The 27,429-nt window shown below is 35.9% G+C and overlaps 1 protein-coding gene across 4 annotated transcripts in view; it reads left to right on the top strand.

Annotated features, from left to right (window-relative positions):
- CDH18 (cadherin 18) overlaps positions 1 to 27,429 on the top strand; it is a 1,048,863-nt gene that overhangs the window by 545,984 nt on the left and 475,450 nt on the right. The window contains exon 1 of one of the 4 annotated variants that reach the window (XM_073237625.1): positions 24,352 to 24,494. The exons of 2 other annotated variants lie outside the window; for them this stretch is intronic. The gene's annotated coding sequence lies outside the window, so the exon portion shown is untranslated. Of the gene's footprint in view, positions 1 to 24,351; positions 24,495 to 24,526; positions 24,906 to 27,429 lie in introns of those variants that run through there. One more of the 4 variants, XM_073237623.1, reaches the window with a different exon arrangement.

The raw sequence follows: 27,429 nt of genomic DNA on the forward strand, positions 1-27,429 counted from the left end.
GTCAATTTGGGACCTATGGGAAACTTGACTCAGGGAAGCCAGCTCATTGTCTCATGACTAAATAGGCACTTATCCCCATTTGTGAACCACCATTTGTAATCAACATTAAGTCCAAATCTATCATGCATAAAGATTCCTAGAAATACTGTCAAAAACTCTGGTTTATTCTTCTGTCTTTACTATATGAAATTACAAGTTTTTTCCTGTTGAATTTTTTGAACAAGGATATATCCTTTCCCTTCATCTTACCTCCAACTTTATAAAAGTCCAGAGCTCCCCCCTCCCCTCTAGAAGAATGTGTGTATGCTAGGTGGCTGAGAGGTAATCTCAATATGGAAAGGGGACATCAGAGCCCAGACAAATCTCTCTCCTGACCACATGATCAGAATTTGAACACTTCTCTATCACCAAATATTTCTTCCATTGGCAAGAAAATAGATAATATGATGCTTACTTACCTTTGCCTGGCTCCTGGGCACTATTTCTGAATGGTGCTTACTGAGACTGAGGCCCCCACTTCCTGGATTCACGCTTCTATTTCCACTCTACTTGCCCATCCATAGCATTTTTAATCTTTTGTCTTGTTAGAGAAAAATGACACTGTTAAAAGATGTCTGACTCTTACTTTTTTATGTGGAGCATTTGTTTTTTCGACTACATGTATGCAAGTTTATACATCTCTTCCTTATTGCACACCTAAAACTTAGTCCTGCTTGTTTGCCTTGGAAGATCCTGGGTCTCTTATGCCCTCATTACACAGATACCTCTTATCCACCCATCAGGTATCCATGTAGTACATCTTCTCTGGGAAGATTTTTTCATCCCTCTCACACTAGATTAGATGCCATTTCTGGAAGTGATCTCATCCTAACTTTATCCCATCATAGCCATATTTATCACTTTGATAGTATTAAAACTCTACCTTCTTTTTCTCTCTTCTTAAATAAACCAGAGAAGGCTTGCAAACAGAGACTATGAAGTTTTCTCCCTTGGAGCCTAAAATTATAGGCAGGACTTAGCACAGAGCCTTCCCTTGTAAACATTTTGACATGCAGGTGGGTTACATACTCACTATGGGACTTGAGTGATCTCACTGAATTTGTAAGTGTGGTAGCCCTATGCCTCTCTGGCATATTTGGAGAACCCCTACTCTTATCCTTTATAACTATCAGAGAAATATTGTGAATGTTCTGTCATTGACATTTTTGTACAACCACAATGGTATACAATTAAGCAGCAGGCTATCTATTGACTTAAATAAGTAATCTAAAAATATTTTGGATCTCACCATAAGCAACTTTCTTTACTATTAACAGCATTTGGGCAAAGCACATCAAAGATACATTTAGATGAATAAAACAAAGTGACAGTTATAATAATGTAGTAATAGAAGAAATTTTGGGTTCCCTTAAAGTTTGGTATCTAAGAGTAGTTCAATAGGTATAATGTAAATGCTCATGTTGTACCCTGAGGCTTGTTTGTGATACCTATTTTAAAATGTTTGTCTAAATTGAGGAAATGATTAAATTGAATATTTAACTATTCTTATATGGTTTCTATAAATAAAATTTGTCATGATATTAGCCAATCAATATAAATATATAAACAGAGTGGATACTTAGAAACATTGAAAATAATCTTTTTTCTTCCCTAATATCCTAGACAGAAAAAGGTTCAAAGACATTCTAAATGGGTTAGTCATCAACAGAATAAGTGCTATTTTCAAGCTGCAAAGGAGAACTTATCAGGGTCATAACTGACAGCCCTTTAATAAAATTTGTCCTTAGAACTACAGAGAGGGCCAAGTGAGGGCATTTTTCATGTTGAGCCAAGGACCCTAGCAATGATATTCTACTGCACTTGAACTATCAAGTACCCTCTACCCACTACATAGAATGCCTTTGCATTAATAACAGCATTATAACTTCACAAATTATGAGCAGTTTCATATATCATCTGTATCTATCATCTATCATTATATATCTATCATCTATGTAATGTACATCCTTATGTGTAAGATCAACATGTAGAGTTGAAAAATTCTTTAAGTTTTCCCTTTGTAGGTGCATTTATAAAAAATCATGACCTCTTATTAGTAGCAAATATTTCAAAGGCCCTATCTTGTATGATTCCAGAATGTTATGGTTGTAGAAATTTTTTTTCAAAAGCTTACTTGTTATCTGTAACTCCTATCAATCAGATAAAGGATAAATAAAATTTCTCAATACTATAGAATCAGTTCCAAAGGGTTAGTATGTGCTAATTATGACAAACATGTTCAATTCATAGAGAATCTTTATGGGAAAATACCAAGGTCACTGTGAATTAGTGGTCATTTGGGGAAATATAAAAAAAAATGACTAATTTCAGGTAGACATTGTTTGAGATAGTGGGAGTGGTACATTGTGATACTTCAGTGTTCCTTATTACCCCAATTATGTACCTCGGCTACTTCTAAAGCACTTCCCAAAAGAAAAAGAAAAAATAAAGTTGGAGAAGATACACTCATAGTATCTTTAATGAGAGTGTTCATGGGTTGGTGTTTTTAAATCACATTGGTTTCAGTGACTTTATTTTAAATTTTCATTATCTCCAGACGTTTCAGTAATTTAGAATGAATTGCAATCTTCATTGTATCTATTTAGAAAAGTCAAGCATTTTCATCTTAAAGAATAAAAAGCAGACTTTGAATAATGCTGGAAAACCTCTTTCAAATCAATCTTTTATCCAAATATATCTATGGTGCCTCAAACATTGAAATTTCAAAACATGTATATGAGTGTCGCAAATGCACAATCAAACCTCAAAGGGATCATAATTATTTTCCTCTTGAAATATTGCTACACTGACATAGACAAGAAATAGTATAGTTATGTATACACATATTTTTATAAACTGTTTCTTACAACTATCAGAAAAAGGTGTCATTTTAACATTGTCTTATTTATTCAAGTATTTGTATCTACTTCAATAAGGATTATAAGAGTTACAATGGATATTCTTACATAAAAGTATCCAAACTGGAAGTTCAGAATTGATTTTAGTCTCACTGAGAAGCCTCTTGACATGTCCTCCAAGTGAATTAAGCAAAGTCTTATTTTCTTTTGCCTATTCTTCTGGGATCAAAATCAATGACTACAGAAGAGTTCTGTTACACTGTTCCAAGGCATACATGTTTCGTTATACTGTTTCAAGGCAGGAAAAAGAATTTGCTTCACAGAGATTGCTTGGGTGACAAGCATGGAGATGGCTGTATAAAAACCCTACAAAACAGGGGTGGAGCCAAGATGGTGACGTGAGTAGGACAGTGGTAATCTCTTCCCAAAAACATATATATTTTTGAAAATACAACAAATACAACTAATCCTAAAAGAGAGACCAGAAGACAAAGGACAACAGCCAGACTACATCCACACCTGCAAGAACCCAGTGCCTCGTGAAAGGGGTAAGATACAAGCCACAGCCTGGCGGGACCCGAGTGTCCCTCACCCCAGCTCCGGGTGGGAGTAGAGGAGTCAGAGAGGGGAGGGAGAGGGAGCCCAGGACTGCTAAACACCCAGCACTAGTCATCTGCACCAGAGCGCAGACACAGTGCATGCATGGGGTGCTGGATACTAGGGAAGCAGGACAGTAATACCTGTGAGTAGGTCCTGAAGCCGGCGCCCCTGTGACAAAGAAAAGCGAGTGCTTTTTGAAAGTCTTAAAGGGACAGGAACCCCACAGCTAAACGGAAACATCCTGGGTCACAGTCCAGCAGCTGAAAATTCCAGGGAACTCCAGGCACACTAACCCCCTGGGCAACAGCTCTGAGACCCCTCACAGAGGTAAACAGCCAAACAACCCCAAGTCCATTACCCCTCCGGGGCCCCACCATACCAGAGTAGCAGCCAGAGGCTGGCCATGCCTACAGCAAGGAAGCTTCCTCCATTCCAGCCGGGCAAGATACAGAGACCCAGTCTACACACAGTTGCCCAACACAAGCCACTAATGGTCGCAGTTATCCCAGTAAAGAAAGGCCAGGAGCAAGTGGAAAAAGTCTTGGTTCTCCCAGCTGATGGATGAGTCAATAGCTCACCATTGCACCTATCAACGTGAAAAGACAAAAAAATTTGATCCAGACAAGACTAACCCAGATATATTCGACATCTTCTAGATCTTCCCCTGAGAAGGAACCTGGGGAGATAGATTTAGCCACTCTTCCTGTAAAAGAGTTCAAAACAAAAGTCACAACCATGCAGATGGACTTGCAGAGAAATACACAAGAACTAAGGAGGGAGAATACAGAAATAAAACAAGCTCTGGAAGAAATTCAAAACAGAATGGATGAGATGCAAGAGATCATTAATGGTCTAGAAAACAGAGAACAGGAACGCAGAGAACAGGAACGCAGAGAACAGGAACGCAGAGAACAGGAACAGAGAACAGGAACGCAGAGAAGCTGATACAGAGAGATAAAAGGATCTCCAGGAATGAAAGAATTTTAAGAGAACTGTGTGACCAATCGAAACGGAACAATATCCTCATTATAGGGGTACAGAAGAAGAAGAGAGAGAAAAAGGGATAGAAAGTGTCTTTGAAGAAATAACTGCTGAAAAATTCCCCAAACTAGGGGAAGAAATGGTCTCTTAGACCACAGAGGTACACAGAACGCCCATGACAAGGGATCCAAGGAGGGCAACACCAAGACACATAATAATTAAAATGGCAAAGATGAACGACAAGGACAGAGTATAAAGGCAGCCAGAGAGAAAAAAAAGGTTACCTACAAAGGAAAACCCATCAGGTTATCATCAGACTTCCCAACAGAAACCCTACAGGTCAGAAGAGAATGGCATGATATACTTAATGCAATGAAACTGAAGGGCCTCTAAGCAAGACTACTGTATCCAGCACGATGATCATTTAAATATGAAGGAGGGATTAAACAATTCCCAGACAAGCAAAAGTTGAGGGAATTTGCCTCCCACAAACTACCTCTACAGGGCATCTTACAGGGACTGCTCTAGGTGGGAGCACTCCTTAAAAGAGCACAGAACAAAACACCCAACATATGAAGAGGGAGGAGGAGTAATAAGAAGGGAGAGAAATAAAGAATCATCAAACCGTGTTTATAATAGCTCAATAAGTGAATTAAGTTAGACATTAAGATAGTAAAGAAGCTAACCTTGAACCTTTGGTAACCACAAACTTAAAGCCTGCAATGGCAATAAGTACACACCTTTCAATAATCACCCTAAATGTAAATGGACTGAATGCACCAAACAAAAGACACAGAGGAATAGAATGGATAAAAAAGCAAGACCCTTCCATATGCTGCTTACAAGAGACTCACCTCAAACCCAAAGACATGCACAGACATAAAGTCAAGGGATGGAAAAAGATATTTCATGCAAACAACAGAGAGAAAAAAAGCAGATGTTGCAATACTAGTATCAGATAAAATAGACTTCAAAATAAAGAACGTAACAAGAGATAAAGAAGGACACTACATAATAATAAAGGGCTCAGTGCAACAAGAGGATATAACCATTATAAATATATATGCACCCAATACAGGAGCACAAACATATGTGAAACAAATACTAACATAATTAAAGGAGGAAATAGAATGCAATGCATTCATTCTGGGAGACTTCAACACACCATTCACTCCAAAGGACAGATCCACCAGACAGAAAATAAACAAGGACACACAGGCACTGAACAACACACTAGAACAGATGGACCTAATAGACATCTGCAGAACTCTACATCCAAAAGCAACAGGATACACATTCTTCTCAAGTGCACATGGAACATTCTCCAGAATAGACTACATACTAGGCCACAAAAAGACCTCAGTAAATTCCAAAAGATTGAAATCCTACCAACCAACTTTTCAGACCTCAAAGACATAAAACTAGAAATAAATTGTACAAAGAAAGCAAAAGGGCTCACAAACACATGGAGGCTTAACAACACGCTCCTAAATAATCAATGGATCAATGACCAAATCAAAATGGACATTCAGCAATATATGGAAACAAACGACAACAACATAAAGCTCCAACTACTGTGGGATACAACAAAACAAGTCTTAAGAGGAAAGTATATAGTAATCCAGGCATAGTTAAAGAAGGAAGAACAATCCCAAATGAACGGTCTAATGTCACAATTATTGAAATTGGAAAAAGAAGAACAAATGAGGCCTAAGGTCAACAGAAGGAGGGACATAATAAAGATCAGAGAAGAAATAATTAAAATTGAGAAGAATAAAACAATAGCAAAGCTCAATGAAACCAACAGCTGGTTCTTCGAGAAAATAAACAAAATAGATAAGCCTCTAGCGAGACTTGATAAGAGGAAAAGAGAGTCAACACAAATCAACAGAATCAGAAATGGTAAAGGAAAAACCACGATGGACCCCACAGAAATACAAAGAATTATTAGAGAGTACTATGAAAACCTATATGCTAACAAGCTGGGATACCTAGGAGAAATGGACAACTTCCTAGAAAAATACAACCTTCCAAGACTGACCCAGAAAGAAACAGAAAATCTAAACAGACCAATTACCAGCGATGAAATTGAAGTGGTAATCAAAAAACTACGAAAGAACAAAACCTCCGGGCCAGATGGATTTACCTCAGAATTTTGTCAGACATACAGAGAAGACATAATACCCATTCTCCTTAAAGTTTTCCAAAAAATAGAAGAGAAGGGAATACTCCCACACTCATTCTATGAAGCCTACTTCACCCTAATACCAAAACCAGGCAAAGACCCCAAAGAAAACTACAGACCAATATCCCTGATAAACATAGATGCAAAAATACTCAACAAAATATTAGCAAATCAAATTCAAAAATACATCAAAAGGATCATACACCACGACCACGTGGGATTCATCCCAGGGATGCAAGGATGGTACGACATTCGAAAATCCATCAACATCATCCACCACATGAACAAAGAAAAGACAAAAACCACATGATCATCTCCATAAATGCTGAAAAAGCATTTGATAAAATCCAACATCCATTCATGATAAAAACTCTCAACAAAATGGGTATAGAGGGCAAGTACCTCAACATAATAAAGGCCATATATGATAAAACCACAGCCAACATTATACTGAACAGCGAGAAGCCGAAAGCTTTTCCTCTGTGATCAGGAACAAGACAGGGATGCCCACTATCCCCACTGTTACTCAACATAGTACTGGAGGTCCTAGCCATGGCAATTAGACCAAACAAAGAAATACAAGGAATCCATATTGGTAAAGAAGAAGTTAAACTGTCACTATTTGCAGATGACATGATACTGTACATAAAAAATCCTAAAGACTCCACTCCGAAACTACTAGAGCTACTATCAGAATTCAGCAAAGTTGCAGGATACAAAATTAACACACAGAAATCTGTGGCTTTCCTATACACTAACAATAAACTAATAGAAAGAGAAATCAGGAAGACAATTCCATTCACAATAGCATCAAAAAGGATAAAATACCTAGGAATAAACCTAACCAAGGAAGAGAAAGACCTATACCCTGAAAACTATAAGACACTCATAAGAGAAATTAAAGAGGTCACTAACAAATGGAAACTCATCCCATACTCCTGGCTAGTAAGAATTAATATTGTCAAAATGGCCATCCTGCCCAAAGCAATATACATAATCGATACAGTACCTATCAGATTACCAACAGCATTCTTCAGTGAACTGGAACAAATAGTTCAAAACTTCATATGGAAACACCAAAGACCCCAAATAGCTAAAGCAATCCTAGGAAGGAAGAATAAAGTGGGGGGTATCTCACTCCTCAACTTCAAGCTCTACTACAAAGCCACTGTAATCAAGACAATTTGGTACTGGCACAAGAACAGAGCCACAGACCAATGGAACAGAATAGAGACTCCAAACATTAACCCAGACATATATGGTCAATTAATATTCGATAAAGGGGCCATGGACATACAATGGGGAAATGAGAGTCTCTTCAACAGATGGTACTGGCAAAACTGGACAGCTACATGTAAAAGAATGAAACTGGATCACTGTCTAACCCCATACACAAAAGTAAATTTGAAATGGATCAAAGACTTGAATGTAAGTCATGAAACCATAAAACTCTTAGAAAAAAACATAGGCAAAAATCTCTTAGACATAAACATGAGTGACCTCTTCTTGAACGTATCTCCCCGGCAAGGGAAACAAATGGAAAAATGAACAAATAGGACTATATCAAGCTGAAAAGCTTCTGTACAACAAAGGGCATCATCAATACAACAAAAAGGTATCCTACAGTATGGGAGAATATATTCTTAAATGACAGATCCGATAAAGGGTTGACATCCAAAACATATAAAGAGCTCACACACCTCAACAAACAAAAAGCAAATAATCCAATTAAAAAATGGGCAGAGAAGCTGAATAGACAGTTCTCTAAAGAAAAAATTCAGATGGCCAACAGACACATGAAAAGATGCTCCACCTCACTTGTCATCAGAGAAATGCAAATTAAAACCACAATAAGATATCATCTCACACCAGTAAGGATTCCTACCATCCAAAAGACAAACAACAATAAATGTTGGTGAGGCTGTGGAGAAAGGGGAACCCTCCTACCCTGCTGGTGGGAATGCAAATTAGCTCAACCATTATGGAAAGCAGTATGGAGGTTCCTCAAAATGCTCAAAATAGAAATACCATTTGACCCAGGAATTCCGCTTCTAGGAATTTACCCTAAGAATGCAGCACTCCAGTTTGAAAAAGACAGATGCACTCCTATGTTTATCGCTGCACTGTTTACAATAGCCAAGATATGGAAGCAACCTAAATGTCCATCAGTAGATGAATGGATAAAGAAGATGTGGTACATATACACAATGGAATATTACTTAGCCTTAGGAAAAAAACAAATCCTACCATTTGCAACAACATGGATGGAGCTAGAGGGTATTATGCTCAGTGAAATAAGCCAGGCGGAGAAAGACAAGTACCAAATGATTTCACTCATATGTGGAATATACGAACAAAAGAAAACTGAAGGAACAAAACAGCAGCAGAAGCACAGAACCCAAGAATGGACTAATAATTACCAAAGGGAAAGGGACTGGGGAGGACAGGTGGGAAGGGAGGGATAAGGGTGGGAAAAAAGGAAAGGGGGCATTACGATTAGCATGTATAGTGGGGGTGGGCACGGGGAGGGCTGTGCAACACAGAGACAACAAGTAGTGATTTTACCGCATCCTACTATGTTGGTGGACGGTGACTGTGAACAGGGATGTGGGGAGGACTTGGTGAAGGGGGTAGCCTAGTAAACATAATGTCCTTCATTTTATTGTAGATTAATGATACCAAAATAAAATTTAAAAAAAAAGACCCTACGAAACACCATCTTCTGGTGTAATGCCCAATGTTGATCCCTTCTAGTCCAAACAAAACATTTGACAGTGTTAAGTGTACTTTTGCTTATTTTCCCCCTTCTTAGACTAAACTGTCCTCTCCAACTTCTTTTGATAACAAAATTCCCCTTATCCTTCCTATGGTAACTTTCTTTGATGTCAGTTTGGATTCTATTATAGAAAGAAAGCATGGGTGGTGTTACTGAAAATTCCAACAAGATGATAAGGATTAAAATATGTCCATTGGAATGAATGATATAAGAATCTTGGTGAGAGATTACACTGGTGGAATGAGGGAAAGAGAAGCCAAATAAAAATTACATAAAAAGATGGAAGTTGGTTTAAAAAATTACAGTTTTTCAACATATATGGTTACATGGAAGATAAACAATATTCTACCATTTATTTATGTAAATACCTGGGGGTTCTGTTGACACATTCCTTAAGAGAAGAGAAATTAGATTGAATTTTAACTCTGATTGTTAAAATTCAGTATAACTTGATCAAAATTGAGAATAAACCAAACATAAAGAGATAGAATAGTTCTCTTCCAGAACTAACTGCAGTCATCATAAATTTAATAAATTGTGAAATAAAGAATGTATCTTTGAGAATGGGGTATTATTGGCCCTGGAGACAAAACATAAGAAGCAAATATTGGCATTAGCCATCCATCATGGAGTTGTCCTGGCCAGTAGTTACCATATTTTGAAGAAAAATGAGTTAAATTATTTTATTCTGTTGCCATTAAATGTTTAAATGATATTAACAACTTCCTTTGCTCTCTTGTTCTCACAAAACTATCTTTTCATAACAATTTGTTCTCTTATTCTATCTCAACAGAGGGAAAATACACTCATGGGTGAAGTCTCTATTTCGGTCTCCTTAGCAGTTACAGTTCTCCGTTTAGATTTACCTATCAGCACTCTGATTACATGCATCAGTCTTGTGAGCTTGGTTAATGGGTGTTTGGTCTTGAGAAATAGAATTGCTCTTAGTTGATAATAGAATCAGCTTACTGAGTATGTAGACCTATCCCACCTAGTATGCCAAGGTGTCACACTACAAGAGAGCTTATGGGAGAAGAGTCCTCTACAGTAACATCCATCATTAGATATGAAGTTTTCCCAATTTCCATTTTCACATTTACAATTCTGCAACTCATTTATCATCATAAGTGCTTTGTGGGCAGATACCATTTATTTCTGTAGCACCTAGCAAATTGTTCTAGACATATTGGCTACTGAAAATAAAGTAAAAATTTTAAGTGTTTATATGATTTTACTGACATGAATTTGAGCATAGGAAGGGCATTATTTGCTTGGCAGCAAACTCTTTATTTGATATGCACTATTTTTTCACTTATTAAATTCTCGTGCTGGAAATTAAAATCCTGAGGGGCAGGGTATTATCATAAACATGATACACTTTCAAGATCTTGGGTTTTAACTTATAGATATTAGCTAAAAACAGAATAGTCCTGTACTGTAGGTGAACACTTTAGTGGAATTAACATTCATGTGAAGTATGATAGTTATGTACCCACCAAGAACAGATTGCCCATAACATGCTCTGTTTGTGATGGGATATTAAAGACCAGCTCGCATGATTTTTCACTCCACATTTACAGATTTGTTTCTGCTGATGGAATACTGGAAATGTAATTAAGTGTTAGTTTAATTAACATGGAAAATAAAGCCTTGTTCTCAGAAATTCAGCACAGCCCAAATAATAGCAAACATGAGTGATTATGTATCTCAAAAGCATGTATACTGATTTTCTACATCTATATATTTTTCTAAAACTCAAATATAATTGCATTTTATTGCACAATCCTCAAAGCAAACTGTGCCTTGGTGTTACCAAAAAAATAAATGTTATATGCAGAGTTCATATAGTTTTGAGTAATATTTATATATGAAAATTGGTCAGGTATTGCCTGGGAAACTGATAGGATGTCACATGGGTTGAGAAACTCACAGAAGATATATTTTTTTTTTTTGGAAATGGCCACATTATTTTTTTTTTGGAAATGGCAAAATAGTAAATGTTTTTGGCTTTGTACACCATTATGGTATCTGTCAAAACTGCTCTTAGCTGTTGTAATCAAATGGGCATGACTGTATTCCAATAAATCTTTATTTATGGACACTGAAATTTAAATTTTATATAATCATATTTCATATGAAATTGAAACTGTGATTATATAACCGTCTTACATAATCACAAATAGTAACCACAAAAAAACAAAAAATCCTCAGCTCACATGCTATACAAAAATAGGTGGCAGGCCTAAATTGTCCTGCAAATGTTAGTTTGCAGACCCGTGGTCTACACACACACACACACACACACACACACACACACACACACACACACTACTATTTCCACTAAGGTATTTCCCTTCAAACTATTCAATAAACACCTTTGATCTCAGCTCCTGCTATTCTCTGCCTTGATCATTCTGTTCTCCTCATGCTGGTATTTTATTTTTTCCTTCCATGAATATTTACTTTATTGTTTCTCTATTTGAGTCATGCTTAAAAATTCCTTCCACATTCAAATATTTTTCATGGACATTTAGCTGTAATTTTTTTCTTAGCATTTTTATGTGTTCTTTTTTCATGTGATGACTTATATGAATTATTCATTTATTAATAATTTACTTATTTTGCTATTTAATAAAAGGTCAGGTATAGATCAGCTCAGTAATGTGTTTTCATGGAAAGAGGTCTAAACCAACAGTCTAATCTTTATTCTCTTAGAATATATTTTCAATATGCATCAGATCAGAATCAGGATTTATATTTTGTTCCATATGGTTACCAATTGACACTCTGTAGTTAATTGCATAATCTACCCTTTCATTATCTAATTTCATTGGCAGTTTGCTATATATTAAATTTGCATATCTTCTGTTATCTATTTCTTAATTGTTTTTGGTTGAATTAAATCATTTATTTGTGTATAAGCTATATTTTTAAAATTACATTGAAAATGTATTTCATGTTTACTTGTCCATTCAATATGATGTCCCTCTTTCAAAATTGTCTTGGTACCTCCAGTGAATCAGTCTTGAAATAAAATTGATATCATCTGCTAAGTTAAAAAAAATCCAATCAAATTTTGATTGTGGTTATGTAAAGTTCTTAAAATATTTACCCGAGAATTGACGTATTTATTTTTCTCATCTAGAAAAATAAAAAGAACAAAAGCAGAAAACAAAACATGATGTGTATCTTTAGGTACTTTCAAAAATTATTATTTTTTTATGAATGCAGTATATTACTAAGTTAAATTTAAATTTAAAAAATCTTTGTTGTGATTTGAAAAGAAACTGTTGATTTATATTTTTATATTTGCACTAAAAACATAATGAAACATTCAATTATGTAATGGATTTTTTATGCATAAAACAGTTAAGTATTGTGTTTATGAAATATGTCTAAATTAACAGTATATCTTTCAAGTCATGGTCTGGTAATTATTAGTCGAACAATTATAATGGCTTATTTTCATCTTTCAATTTTTTAATTTTTATTAATCTATCTTTGATATACAAGATTATATTGGTTTCAAATATACAACACAATGGTTCAGCTGTTACCTGTATTATTAAATCCTCACCCTCTCTTGCGCAGTTACTGTCAACATAAAAAAATGTTATAGAATCGTTGACTATATTCTCCATGTTATAGTACTGTCCCCACGACCAACTTGGTGCCTCTTTATCCCCCTCACCCTCCCTACCTCCCACCTGAACCCCTCCCCCATAGTAACCACTAGTCACTTCTCAGTGTATATAAGTCTACTGTTTTGTTCAGTCTGTTTTGCTTTTTTTTTATATTCCACAAATAAGTGAAATCATATGGTATTTTTTTAAATTATGCATTAATTGAAAAATATATGGGAACAGAAATAGAAAAAGAAAATTCAAAGTAAATTCATTATTTCATCAATATGAGCATTAACACTTGCTTCCACTGTTAATTTTTAATGGATATTTCAGTTGCTGGTTATTACAGAAATTTAGATATCTCCATGGTTAAAATATTCTAACAGTTCAAAATGTTTAAATAAGAAAAAAAATTCCTTCAACTCCAAACCTCAGAGGAATTCCTATTTTTAATTATTTTTAGCAATATTATTATAATTGTATTCCTTATACTCATAAATTAAAAACATAATTAATTCATTTATCTACTAACATTAAAATAATATAAAGAATTTAATGTACTTAACCCATCTATTTTCTTCTGCCTCCTTTTTTTTCACCTACCCCTTCAGTTCTTCTAGTCTGTTTTTGTCGCTTAAACAAATTAAATTTCTCTCTTTTAATTTCCCAAATTAAGTTGCTATCTTTTGACACATTGGCCTTTAAAAAGATGAATAAATCTGTATATTTATCTACCTTGCATTTTGCCTCTCCAATTTTGTTAGTCATATTATTATTTTATGTGTTATATATTACTTGATTTTACATTGATTTAGCATCTAATTATTTTCCTATGCTTTGTGAGTTTATTAAGACAAATCAATAAATAGTTTCAGTCCATTTGTGCAATCCTGTACCTTTGAAATTGTTGCTCAAAGAACAATCTTCCAAGTAACAAGATCAGATGGTCATTACTCAAACTTGTTTAATCGTAAGAATAAATTAATGGAATGTTTTTAAATATCTAGACTCATAGGCATCTATACTGAAGAATCTGATTTAACTGGTCTAGAAAGGCCCAAGATTAGTCTTATAATAAGAAAAGATTAACTTAAAGATGCCTTTATCTAGATCTACTCTGTAACTGGTATTTCTTGATTTCTTATCTCAGTGTCTTTGTTTTTTATTAAGGTATCATTGATAAACAATCTTATGAAGGTTTCACAAGAAAAACAATGTGGTTACTACATTCACCCTTATTAACGAGTTCCCCCCATACCCCACTGCAGTCATTGTCCGTCAGTGTAATAAGATGTCACAGAGTCCTTACCTGTCTTCTCTGTGCTACACTGTCTTCCTCGTGACCCCCCACACACAGAGTGCACTAATCATGATACTTCTCAATCCCCATCTTCCTCCCTCCCTACCCTCCCTCCCTCACCCCTCCCCTTTGGTAACTGCTAGTCCCTTCTTAAAGTCTGTGAGTCTGCTGCTATTTTCTTCCTTCAGTTTTGCTTCTTTGTTATACTCCACAAATGAGTGAAATGATTTCACTCATTTGTTTTTATTTTTTATTCAACTTTCATTCTTTTGCATCTGGTCTAAGTATTATCTCAAACCACTTTAATATGAATATATTATTTTATATTAATGTATTTCATATGTATGTATGTATATATATGTATGCAGGTATATAATATAGGTCTGGACAAAATTTTAGCAGTTTCTCATTCAAATATATTTATATAGACATGATGTTCGCTTGATAATATGGCAAGCTATGGAATGCTAGATTCAAGTGTATGTTTAGATTAGGCTCTTCTGTCTCATAGTATTTAGGGCTGGTGAGAAATCTAATGTCAGATTTTTCATGACTTAATACATATTCTTCTCCTCCCTCCCTCCCTTCCTCTCTCTCTCCCTTTCTTTTTTAATCTATCTATCTATCTATCTATCTATCTATCTATCTATCTATCTATCAATCATCTATCTATCTATCTATCTATCTATCTATCTATCTATCTATCATCTATCTATCTATCTATCCATCCATCCATCCATCTATCCATCCATCTGGAAATCTTTAGAATTTTCTCTTAGTTCTGGTATTTAAAAATGTTGCCAGAAATTTTCATGTGTATTTTTAAAACTATTTTCATTTAGAATTTGTTGGGCTATTTCAACTGAAAGATTTATATTTTTTCCTGAGTCACAGGGAGATTTATTCATTTTAATCACCTTCAAATTTATTTTGGTGGAATTTGATATACTTCCTTTCCATCTTTATACTCATACAGTTTGTCACTTTGGGTTACCTCTTCAATGTAAAATATATCTCAGGATTTTTTTCTGGATAAGCAATATGTTCCTTAGAATCTATTATATTATCCAGCCCATCTCTTCAGCTTTTTTTAATATGTATAAATATATCCTATCCCAGAGTATTATCTATTCATTTCCAAGGTTACTACTTGTTCCATCATAGATTTCATCATTTTGTTTTTAGTTTCCTCAAGTGCTTCCTGATCCTTAACAGTCTGATCATATTTATTAATCAGTAAAATTAGTTAATGAAATTATAAGAAATCAGATTGCTCCAGAAGTCGGTAAAGTATTCCTTCCAACCTACCTCTCCCTTTAGAGGTAAGGCTTACTGCAGTAATTATACGAGTGGAAGAACATGGATAGTTACACCTTCCTTCAGTTTTCATGTACTGAAAACAAGAAGACATGTCAAGGACATGCTCAATTGTTAAAATACAAGGATTTCATTCTGATGTAATAGTCGCTCTACTTTTTCTGTGAGAGAAAGGAGATACCTAAGGAGGCTGTTGCTGGAGTCCTGGTGAGGAGGCTTTGACCAGTAAGAATGATGAAAAACAGTCCAGCCAGATTCAGAACATGATGTGAACCTGATAATGGATTAACATATTGAAAATGAGAAATCAAGGACAATATCTGGTATATTGGATCAGCAGCAAAAGTGAAATGGTTGGCTTTAGATAAGAATAGACCTGTCATTGTAATATGAGGACAAATTAAGAATAGAATAGATTAGATACAAGTAGTTTGCTAAATTTTTTACAAGAAAATAGTTCGTGGTTATTTTGATTTTGTAAATGGGATTGTTATAATGTCACTCACTGACAGTGAGAAGGAAAAAAAATGTAGGATAGAGAAGAGAGAAAAAGTTTAGAAATGGTCATCTTTGAAAAAAAGTGTTGAGAAATACAGTACAATTACTAGGACAAACTATTTGTCCATTGGAGGTCGTGTTTAAATTTAAAGATAGAACAATTTATAGAGTAGTGTGACTTTTCCCCAGCAACTAAAATTGCAAGAGAAAGTGCTTATTTAACTTTCTGCCCCAACCCTCCAACGCACACACACACAGTTATTTACATATGTTGCAATTTTCATATATGTCTGCAGATTTGCATGATTTTTGTACTCTTGTGGTACCTTTTCAACTTTCTAAATGTGGTAAATACTGCTTGACTCCTTTAAAATGGTATTAGTACACATTCATCTTTCTTCCCTCATGCTAACATATAATATTCTAATATCAGACTAGATCAGTGAAAGTTTGGTAGGAGCAGCACTAATAATATACTAAAATAATTACATTCATGATAATGAATTTTAATGTCAAAAGTGACAAGTTTGCAGGTCACATACTTGCTTCTTTTTGCTTGGGTTCCTTTTCTCTGTTTCCCATACTCATTGCTGTGCTCTACCGGTTCTGTGATTGGCAAACCAATCCCCTTTATCTCTGGGCTCTGCTTTTTGTCCTCTGGAACTCTGCAGTAGAGAATACTGGTGTCTTCCCTGAACATATTGTGGATGGCAGAATACCATCTTTAGTCCTGCCTTTCATTTCTCAGAAGAGGAGGTAATCTCAACAGCACAAGATGTCCACAAATGAACCATATTGCTATCACTAGTCAGTGATATAAAGTTCAATTACTCAACCTATACTCTGAAAACTACAAGACACTCATGAGAGAAATTAAAGAAGATACCAATAAATGGAAACACATCACATGCTCATGGATAGGAAGAATTAATATTGTCAAAATGGCCATCCTGCCTAAAGCAATCTATAGATTCAATGTAATTCCTATCAAAATACCAACAGTATTTTTCAACAAGCTAGAGAAAATCGTCCTAAAATTCATATGGAACCACAAAAGACCTCGAATAGCCAAAGCAATCCTGAGAAGGAAGAATAAAACAGGGGGAATTACACTCCCCAACGTCAAGCTCTTCTACAAACTCACAGTAATCAAGACAATTTGGTACTGGCACAAGAACAGAACCATAGACCAATGGAACAGACTAGAGATCCCAGATATAAATCCAACCATATATGGTCAATTAATATATGATAAAGGAGCCATGGACATACAATGGGGAAATGACAGCCTCTTCAACAGCTGGTGTTGGCAAAACAGGACAGCTATATGCAAGAGAATAAAATTGGATTATTGTCTAACCCCATGCACAAAAGTAAATTTGAAATAGATTAAAGACTTGAATTTAAGTCATGAAACCATAAAACTCTTAGAAGACAACATAGGCAAACATCTCCTGAATATAAACATGAGCAACTTATTCCTGAACCCATCTCCTCGAGAAAGGGAAACAAAAGCAAAAATGAACTCATGGGACTACATCAAACTAAAAAATTTTTGTATGGCAAAGGACATCATCAACAACACAAAAAGGCATCCTACAGTATGGGAGAATATATTTGTAAATGGTATATCTGACAAGGGGTTAATATACAAAATATATAAATAACTTACACACCTCAACACCTGAAAAGCAAATAACCCGATTAACAAATGGGCAGAGGATATGAAGAGACGATTCTCCAAAGAAGAAATTCAGATGGCCAACAGACACATGAAAAGATGCTCCACAACACTAATCATCAGGGAAATGCAAATTAAAACTACAATGAAATATCACCTCACACCAGTAAGGATGGCCAGCATCGAAAAGATTAAGAACAACAAATGTTGGCAAGGATGCAGAGAAAGGGGAGCCCTCCTACACTGCTGGTGGGAATGTAAGCTAGTTCAACCATTGTGGGAAGCGATACGGAGGTTCCTCAAAAAACTAAAAATAGAAATACCATTTGACCTGGGAATCCCATTCCTTGGAATATACCCAAAGAATACAACTTCTCAGATTCAAAAAGACATATGCACCCCTATGTTCATTGCAGCACTTTTTATAATAGCCAAGATATTTAAGCAACCTAAGTGTCCATCTATAGAATAATGGATAAAGAAGATGTGGTACATATATACAATGGAGTGCTATTTAGCCATAAGAAAGAAACAAATCTTACCATTTGCAACAACATGGATGGAGCTGGAGGACATTATGCTCAGTGAAATAAGCCAGGTGGAGAAAGACAAATGCCAAATGATTTCCCTCATTTGTGGAGTATAACAATGAAGTAAAACTGAAAGAACAAAATGGCAGAAGACTCAGAGACTCCAAGAATGAACTAGTAGTTACCAAAGGGGAGAGGTGTGGGAGGGCATGTGGGGAGGAAGGCAGAAGGGGACTGAGGGGTATTATGTTTAGTACACATGATGTGGAGGATCACGGGGAGAACAGTGTATCACAGAGAAGGGACATAGTGGATCTCTGGCAACTTGCTGCACTGATGGACAGTGACTGAATTGAGGTATGGGTGGGGACTTGATAATATGGATAAATGTAGTAACCACATTGTTTTTTCATGTGAAACCTTCATAAGAGTGTATATAAAAAATAAAAAATAAAAAATAAAAAAATAAAGAAGTTCAGTTACTAAAATGACCTTTTTAAATCATATCAGTTTAAGATTTCATAGTGTTTTCTGGTCATCTCTTCTGACTTCTACTTTCATGTACCATTTCTTACCTCTTCTTTCATCTCTCATTCCTTTTCTTTCTCTTTTCTTCTATCTCTCTCTCTTTTGTTACCTCATACGTCTTTATCACTGACACTGTGGAAACTTTTGTCTTTTAGGGGCTGTCACAGCTTATATAGCTAGTAGTATTATCTATAGATGACAAATAAAATTATGTCTCCCATTCAAAACTATTTCCCAAGCTACTCTCATATTACCAGATGACTCTTGAATATCCTTGTAACATCCAGCTAGCACTTCAACATCTGTGTCTTCCAATCTGAATCTATTTCCTAACTAGATATTCCTATTTTCTTCCATCTTTCTACCAATGACAGTGCCATTTTTTCCCCAGATCCTTACTTTATGAAACTCTGATAAATTCTTAGCTCTATTTATAGTATGGTTAATTATTTCTCTAAATGTCTACGAAGGTGTAGCGTTCTTTTATTCTAATACCAAGTTAAAGGCATTCATTATATCTTTCTGTATTTTAAGTATTGAATTTGCACACAGCTTTTTGAATACTGCAATTCAGCATACAGAGTGATGGTCTGCCATTATGTATCAAACAATCTATTTTGATTTTCCTTTAAGTCTGAGAAAGTATAGATAGTGTACCCCAGGATCAATGCCTACCTTGCATTGGGATACTGTTCTTATATCTCTGCTCCTACACCTAAAGTGCAAAAACTACTAAAATTTCTCCTCCTACCTCCTATTCCCTCACTACATAGTTTGCCAGTATCACAATGGCATGGAAATTAAGCACTTATATTAGCTGACAATATTATACCTGCCTAATTAGCAAAAATTCAGGCACGAATTGATGGTGGAATGTGGTAGACTCTATGAAGATTAAAGAACTTGAGATAGAGCTCAATGGGTGATTTGATGATTGTCAATAGAGAAAGTTGAGTTTAACATAGTTTATTGGATTGATGGAGTAGTGAGTAGGGCTGCTCCATGAGCATGTAACCCATCATATGCTCTTGGTCATACAAGGTTCCACAGTCAGACATCCCCCATTATTGATTTAATGGATAAGGCAAAGTGGCTACAGGGAAGAAGGGAGCAATAATCATTCCACAGGTGAGGGATAGAAGAATTAAAGATGATATTTGCTTTTTCAACTGAATATACCTATCATGATGCAGCTAACAAAAATATAAATTAATTCAAAGGACAAGAATTGGCTATACCCTTCTGAAAATGCAATATTCTAGGTTAATTCTCAATATTTTGAGTTGAATAAGAACATTGCCATCTGTATTTTGGTGCATTGCTTTTATTAAAGATGCCTGTTTATATTTACTTTTTTGATGACTCTGTCACATAATTGATTTATACTGAGATTATTGTTAGTAGAAACCTCTTAAGTCTCATTTTGATTCTAAGACTTGTCTCCTTTACCATATTTGTAATATACTCATGCTTTTGAACCAAACTGCAGTATTTCTTTTTTGTTAGATTTGAGATGCTACTAAGGTTTTCAAGACTGTGAAAAAAAATCCCAATTTTTCATCCAAACGTACTGGCTTCTTCTAAGGCATAAAATTTCTATAGCAGACTTTGCTGTTTATAATATTGATAAAAGCAATGAGCAGAGGACGTGTGGTATTAGAGCTCTGCAGCTCTCTACTAAACACATTCGTTCAGGTAAGCACCCCTACATTTCTAAACACATGATATTGATACTTTAACTTATTGCCTACACCAAAGATAGTTATAAAACTTCTCCATGAAGACTATTATGAAATCATAAGAGACATAATGATGTCATGCAGAAAGAACACATTTCCCCCATTTCCAATGCAGCATACCTGTAATAGAGAGCATTGGGATTTTTCTGAAATGACTTTCATGTGAAAGTGATACAGACTCAGGTGTCTCCATTATTTTCTTCCCTAAGTAGTCCACTCATCTCTTTAAAAAATCACCTTATAACTTTCCAGATTCTGTGGTTAGTTTAATAATTTCTAATTGATAGACTCCTTATTCAACCAAGTTGCAAAACTAGGGAAAATGTTTGCTAGTCTCTTTCTTGTCTTACTGACATATTTTATTCTCATCACATCTTCAAAGTTTACCAACAGTATTTCAAATATCTTCTTAAGTTCTGTTATGTACTTTGTATAATGCTTTTCCAAAAATTAATCACTTAAAACTAGAGTCCATCAATCAGTAATTTCCGCTTATCTTTGAATCCAGTGTTCTATCATTAAGGCAATAATTATCTATTTCACAGAAATAAAATGTATATACAATAGAAGATGAGTTTTGCTTTCTCCTGTGTCAATTATCAAGTGTTCCATTAGATTCAAACAAGCTCATTGATTCTCTGATATTTTACATGTATTGAAGAAAACTAAAAAAAGAAAAAAGGAATTACATTCATTAATTTTTATTATGAGTAGAGAAGGCAGCACTATTGACTACTACTTAATACATAGTTAACTTTGAAATATTTTTGATAGACTTCTCTTCTTCGTTGTCCTGCATCAGTATTTTGCCATTATTCTGCAATTCTTTATCTGCAGTGTGATAACAGCATAAGTAAATGTTAACTTTTTTAGGTCATCTTTAATTATAGTTAGGGATAATATTTTTATCATTTTTCTTTTATCATTTCATAAGTTTTTCTTTTAAAATATATATATACAATCTGTAGTACCTGTTACACAAACATAAAATAGCTACAAAGGAAATTGTGTATTGCTTTGTGTTTTCACCAGCTGTTTTTCTTCATACAAAAATCAGATCATTTAAGGATGATATTATAATTCCAATAATTTTGATAAAAAATCAACCACAGTATCACATTTGTAGTTGACTGTTCTAAATGCTGTATTATAACAAGGGATATCCCTACATTTCCTTTGCATTCCTTCTTTACTTAGGTTGGAAAACAGTGCAAAGCCTCCTGAATTTCCAAAATAAAATTGAGCATGAGATGACATCTAAGGAAACAGTTTACTGAACCTGTCTCTTACAGACCGATCACAGTTCAGCATTATAATTTCATCTTTCCAGTTTCTGTAGTCTGACCTGCATTAATTTTGTGTTGGATGCTTCTCTGTCATCAGCAATAATGATTATTATAACTCTCCCAAGGTGACGTTAGTAGGGACTCAGGATCAGAAATGTCCACACTTTCAGTTTCAGAGATTGGCTCTGTAATAAATTTTGCTGACTGATACATTGTCCAGTTCTTTGAAATAATCTTTGACATAAGGAGAAAATAAACACCTGCCTACCACCTGTCTTTCCCCAAGCAGGTCACTTTTTCTTCTTCTTAACCAGAAAATACAAGAGAGGCTCTAAGTGGCCGACAGGTTCTCTTTTCTATGGCCAGAAAAACATGGCACAGTATCAGAATATCAAACTCCAGAAGCCATTTAAATCCAGTGTACATTGCATCACTGGGTTTACAGAGATTCTAGAGCCCTTAATCTGAGTGCAGTCTCACAAGTGTAAATCCTCCCGTGGTGAATGGGTTATTTCTCTAGAAATGGATAGTATTGTTTGGTGACAAATCCCTCTGCATGTCACCCTTCTTGGGAGCAAGTGCCTGTTGACTTCCATTATGACTGTCCCCTGGATGTGCTTATTACAGTCTTATCCAGGGAAAACCACCAAGGAAAATCATTTTGATTTCAAGGGTGTCCCTAAGATGCTCATTGCTGGTGTCTCAGCAAAAACTTCAGGACCCAGCTGGCAAGCACACATTCCATGTCATTCAACTAGAGACCAGCCGGATAAACAGGCTTCCCTAGACAATATCATAAGGTGCCATTTTAAAATTAAACTACATGACCTCTTAGATCAAAAGTTCCTCTTTATATCCCCTTTATTTTTCATAAGTATTCCTTTCCTTGTGCTCCCAGGGCTTCAGCAACACAGGCAGATCTGAAATGGATTCTTTTCAATACCACTTTCAAAAACAAAAGTGAATGAGAACTTATGTTTGGCTACTATGCAAGGAAAATCTTATTTATATAAAAAGCTGCATGGGAGACAACATACAAAACACAATACAGCATTTGCTCATCATTCTGGTGCTAGTCTTTTCTAGTTTTCCCTGAGAGTTTAGATTTTGTAGATTTCCAAATTCTAATTGACTTTTAACATCATCCTTAGGAGTAACTATGCACTTAAATGTGCAATTCCTTCATAATTAGCAACAATCCAACTTGAGTGCTTCTTTCATTGTTTCTGCTGGTTTGTTTAATTATACCAAAACTCCAAATCAAATTAAATTCCTCCACATTTCACATCACTCAAGCTAAATACAGATATTAAAATATTGCCCTAATCGATTTAAAATATTTCTTCTTAGGCCTTATAAATTTCTTTCACATACCACTTGCCTTATCTTCTCAACATCTTTGATTTTTCTCTTGGAAGGAGAAGAGAAAGGAGGGGGCTGATTAGACATGAACCTTTTATTAAGTTAATAAAAATTAGGTACAATTGCACAGATTTTATCGAATCTTTGCAAAGACTCTAAAGTGAAGACTGCCTTTTATATTTGACAGAGAAGCCTCCTGAGGCTTAGAAGTGAAACAGCTTATACAGGTTCAGGTATAGAAGAAAGTCTGAATCAGGATTTGAATCTCTCTCTTCTGGCCTTTAGAGAGCCTGTCCTCCCTATCATACTACTTCTCTTAAGCTTGTGTTTTTGTTCCTTTGACTCTCATTCTGAGCATTGACAGCAGCAACTAACCAGAGCAAGTAATCCTGCTCTCTCCGTGGTTGCAATGACGGCAGGTCCTGTATAAATCTTAATCTCAGCCAAGTGACCCTTGGAACGCCATTCAATTTAGATAAACTCTTGTGTACTACGCTGTTTTAAATGGGGACACTTGATGTTCCTAATGAGTGAATGTGGGTGACTTTGTGTTACAAGGAAAAAGTGCTGAATTTATTTTACATCAGTTTTGAACACAGCCAATCAGGCTGGGAATCCTTACTATCAAAAGCTACTTGTTTTAATTTATTCTGGAGTAATAAGAGGTGAGAAGTGTGTGTGTGTGTGTGTGTGTGTGCGCGCGCACGCGCGCGCGCGCGTTTCAGTTTTCTTGACACAAGCAAAGGGGGTAGGAAAGACATTGCAGTTCCTATTCATCTTCAACAAAAATAATGCTGACCTCCAAGGGAAAGCTCTACCTCATATAAACCCTCCATGCCTTGAGTACTTGGGGTAAGGCATTAAAGGGCACCACTCAAGCTAAATCTCACGGCTACCACCGGACTATGGATCACTGATGAATGAGCCAGCAGTTGAATGTTTAGCAGGCTGTGACGACTTTGCACGGAAATAGGAAAATGTATTACCAGCCTGCTACCTCAGTGCCCGCCCTGCCTGCTTTTTCTCTCGTGCCTTCCTGACGTGCACTCCCACTCCATCTGACAGTCAAAGCCCTCTCACCCCGCAGCGTCCCCTCCCCCGCTGAGAACTGCCGGTCTAAACTGTCACGGAGTCCTGGCCGTCATTTTTCAAGAGCTGTGATACTGAAGACGATGCCATTGGTCCAAGGTTTTTATTAATTTTTTTATTGGTATTATTGATGGCCTCGCTTTCCACATGACCTTGGCTGAGGGGGCTTCAGGGTGTCCGTTCTGTGTGCTATAGAATTTGTGCGACCCCCAAAGTGTGCGCGATGGGCGGACAGAAAGGAGGCAGAAGGGAAAGGCAGCGGAGAGCCGGGGAGCAGAGGAAGGAGGAGAGACGGGGCGAGGAGAGGATCAGGGGACAGGCTGTGCCAACCAATCAGAGGCGCGCTAAGGAGCTGCAGGAGCCGAGCCGCGGAGCCCGCGCCCGCAGGAGCCCAGCCGCGTCTGGGGCTCTCCGAGGACGGGAGCAGCTGTGCCGTGAGCACTGGGCAAGTCCCTTCTTTGCTTCTCGTAAATTAAGTTCCTTTCCACCAGTTAGGGCAAGTCCGCCAAGGTAAGGCTTCCGTAAATGACACTTTATGTGGAGTGACATTAATATTTTTGTACAATGGGGCTGCTTACCCGGTTCTGAGTCAAAATAGTATTTGGTGAAATCGTCCTCTCGGATTGCTTTCACAGGATCCAGGGCGAATAGGAAAGTTGTAGCTAATGCTTCGTACGCCTTATCGCTAGAATACGTTTTTGTTTTTTTTTTAATTTTCTTATCTAGGAATGTTGCCATAAAGCCTATGGAATGTGAATCTAATAATCCAGCGGGGTGTCTGTATTTATCTGTGGATGTGCCGTCAGCTGCCCTGTCCCTGAAGAAGTTGGAAGGATACTCTGCCAGGCACATTTGAATAATGATGGTATCAAAATAAGCTATCATGCATGCCTATCTGCAAAAGTGAGGAAAAGCATTGTCAGAAGAGAAATAGGGACGTTGGAATTGAAATTTTAATGGTGCTTTTTAAATTATTACCTTTCCAGTATCCTCTAAAATTACATGATATCTGAGCACTGAAATTGCAGCAGAGCAAGGCTCCTTTTCTCTTTGCTTTCTTTCCTTCTTTATTTTTCTTTTCCATGAATCACTTCCATAAAAGCTTATTAGAGCTTAGGATGAAACTTTTTCTTCTTTTAAAGGGCACCATAAATGATGCATAAAAAGGAATTAGGTGGTAGGCTCCTTGATCAGCAGCACACTTTATTTAGTATATGCCCTTATATTTGTTAACTATGATGCATTTCTCTTGTTTAACTTCCTGAACCTTATTTGTTTGTGGGAATGATATTTTGTATTAGTTTTCATCTCCTCAAAACTAGATAAAATTATGCCTTTGGCATGTTTATATGCCTCTTCATATATGTCTGTGAGAGAGAGTGTGTGTGTGTGTGTGTGTGTGTGTGTGTGTGTGTGTGTGTTGTGCTTACAGATGTGGAACTTGGAAAACCTGTCATATGTAACAGGTGAAAAAAATAGAAATTTTTAGCTAGTTATTAAAGCATTTCCTTATATCAATGCCAGTAGTGTTTAATAAACTTTCAGATTAGTTAAGAGTAAATGCTCCTTGCTTTCTCCCTGCTGGAAATCAAATACTAAAATAAAAATCTTAAGCTAAAATTATTATGGTCTTCCTTTAGCTCAGGTGATGGCATCATTGCTTTGAACCAACAGAGATAGATCAGAGAAAGATTTTATTATGCAGCCAAAAGAAACCTAACTGCAAGCTCAGGCAGTGTTTTGGAACCTTTATTTTCCACTCTGGGATCACCCACAGATTTTTCAAAGCAGGGGGCTTTCCTTGTGCAGTAATTGTTTTCTGTTTTCATGCACCTGTCTTATCAGAGAAAATATTTAATTCTAAATCAAGAGTTTGAGGTCCAGAATAGATCTCATACATACCTTTATGGATGTGGGAGGAGGAAGGCAGAATGTGATACTAGCAGAGAATCAGTTCTGTAGTCAACACTCTGGGCCAAGCACCAATCATTTCAGTTTCTTTCAAGCCTCCTGTTATGTATTTCATTCTGGATTTCCTGGTAATAAATTAGTCTAGTGTAGGTCAACCTATTTATTCACTTAATAAGGTATTCAGTTAATGGCCTTGGTGGAGAAGTATTTTATAAACCATACTGCTTATGTTTTTCAGAAATGGCCAACTTTAGGGGGGGGGGATAATACCAATGGTCAAGTTTGACTTCTTATCCTGACAACAGTGAGAGGCAGAAAATGAGGACTTGTTATTTTAGGTGTAACAGAGATGGCCAACTGAAGATAACCCAATTGCAAAGGAGACTATAGTAGTATAAGGAAGGTAAGCGACAGGGAACTAGCTGGAACTCCACCTAGTGAATATTGAATATAATTAGCTATAGCAGATGCAAACATGGTTAATAGCAACTGGTGCTTGAATAAAGTCTACACATTGGGCAAATTAGAAATTATCATTCCTCTTTTTGACATATTTTGGATGGATATAGTGGCATCATGAGAATGAATAAATAATTTAGTCCAGCTTTATAAATTCTTTAAATGAAGAGTGCTATAATAGTAAACATGAAGTCCTTTCTCTGTTGGCTTATATAAATATTGTTATTATGTTTTGTGTTAACTTTTTTGATCTGATAAGTACAAACCATGTGTTTACAAGTATGTGTGTCCCACTCATCCTATATCTGACTTGTTGATGACTAGAAGGCTGAAGTATACCTTATATATTTGCAAGCTGATATAATTATCTTTTAGAATCTAAACATGCATATATACTTCAGATATAAGATAAAACATATTGAACTTAACTGGAACAATTAGTTATCTCAGATTAATAGAATTGATGCAGTGTAGTTAAGTGAAAAGTGAGAGATTCAAGATAAGAATATATAAGAAGTTATTTTGCTTTTTTTAAAAATAAGTAGAGTACTTCATACTCTTTAAGTTGCTATACAATATTCTTTCCTTGTAGTTGTATTGTTCATGTTTATAGAACTATCTTCTAGATTAGAGCTTCTTAACTTTGATGCTATTGATATTCTGG

The sequence above is a fragment of the Manis javanica genome, chromosome 1, assembly GCF_040802235.1.
Source record: "Manis javanica isolate MJ-LG chromosome 1, MJ_LKY, whole genome shotgun sequence".
NCBI classification, from domain to species: Eukaryota; Metazoa; Chordata; class Mammalia; order Pholidota; family Manidae; genus Manis; species Manis javanica.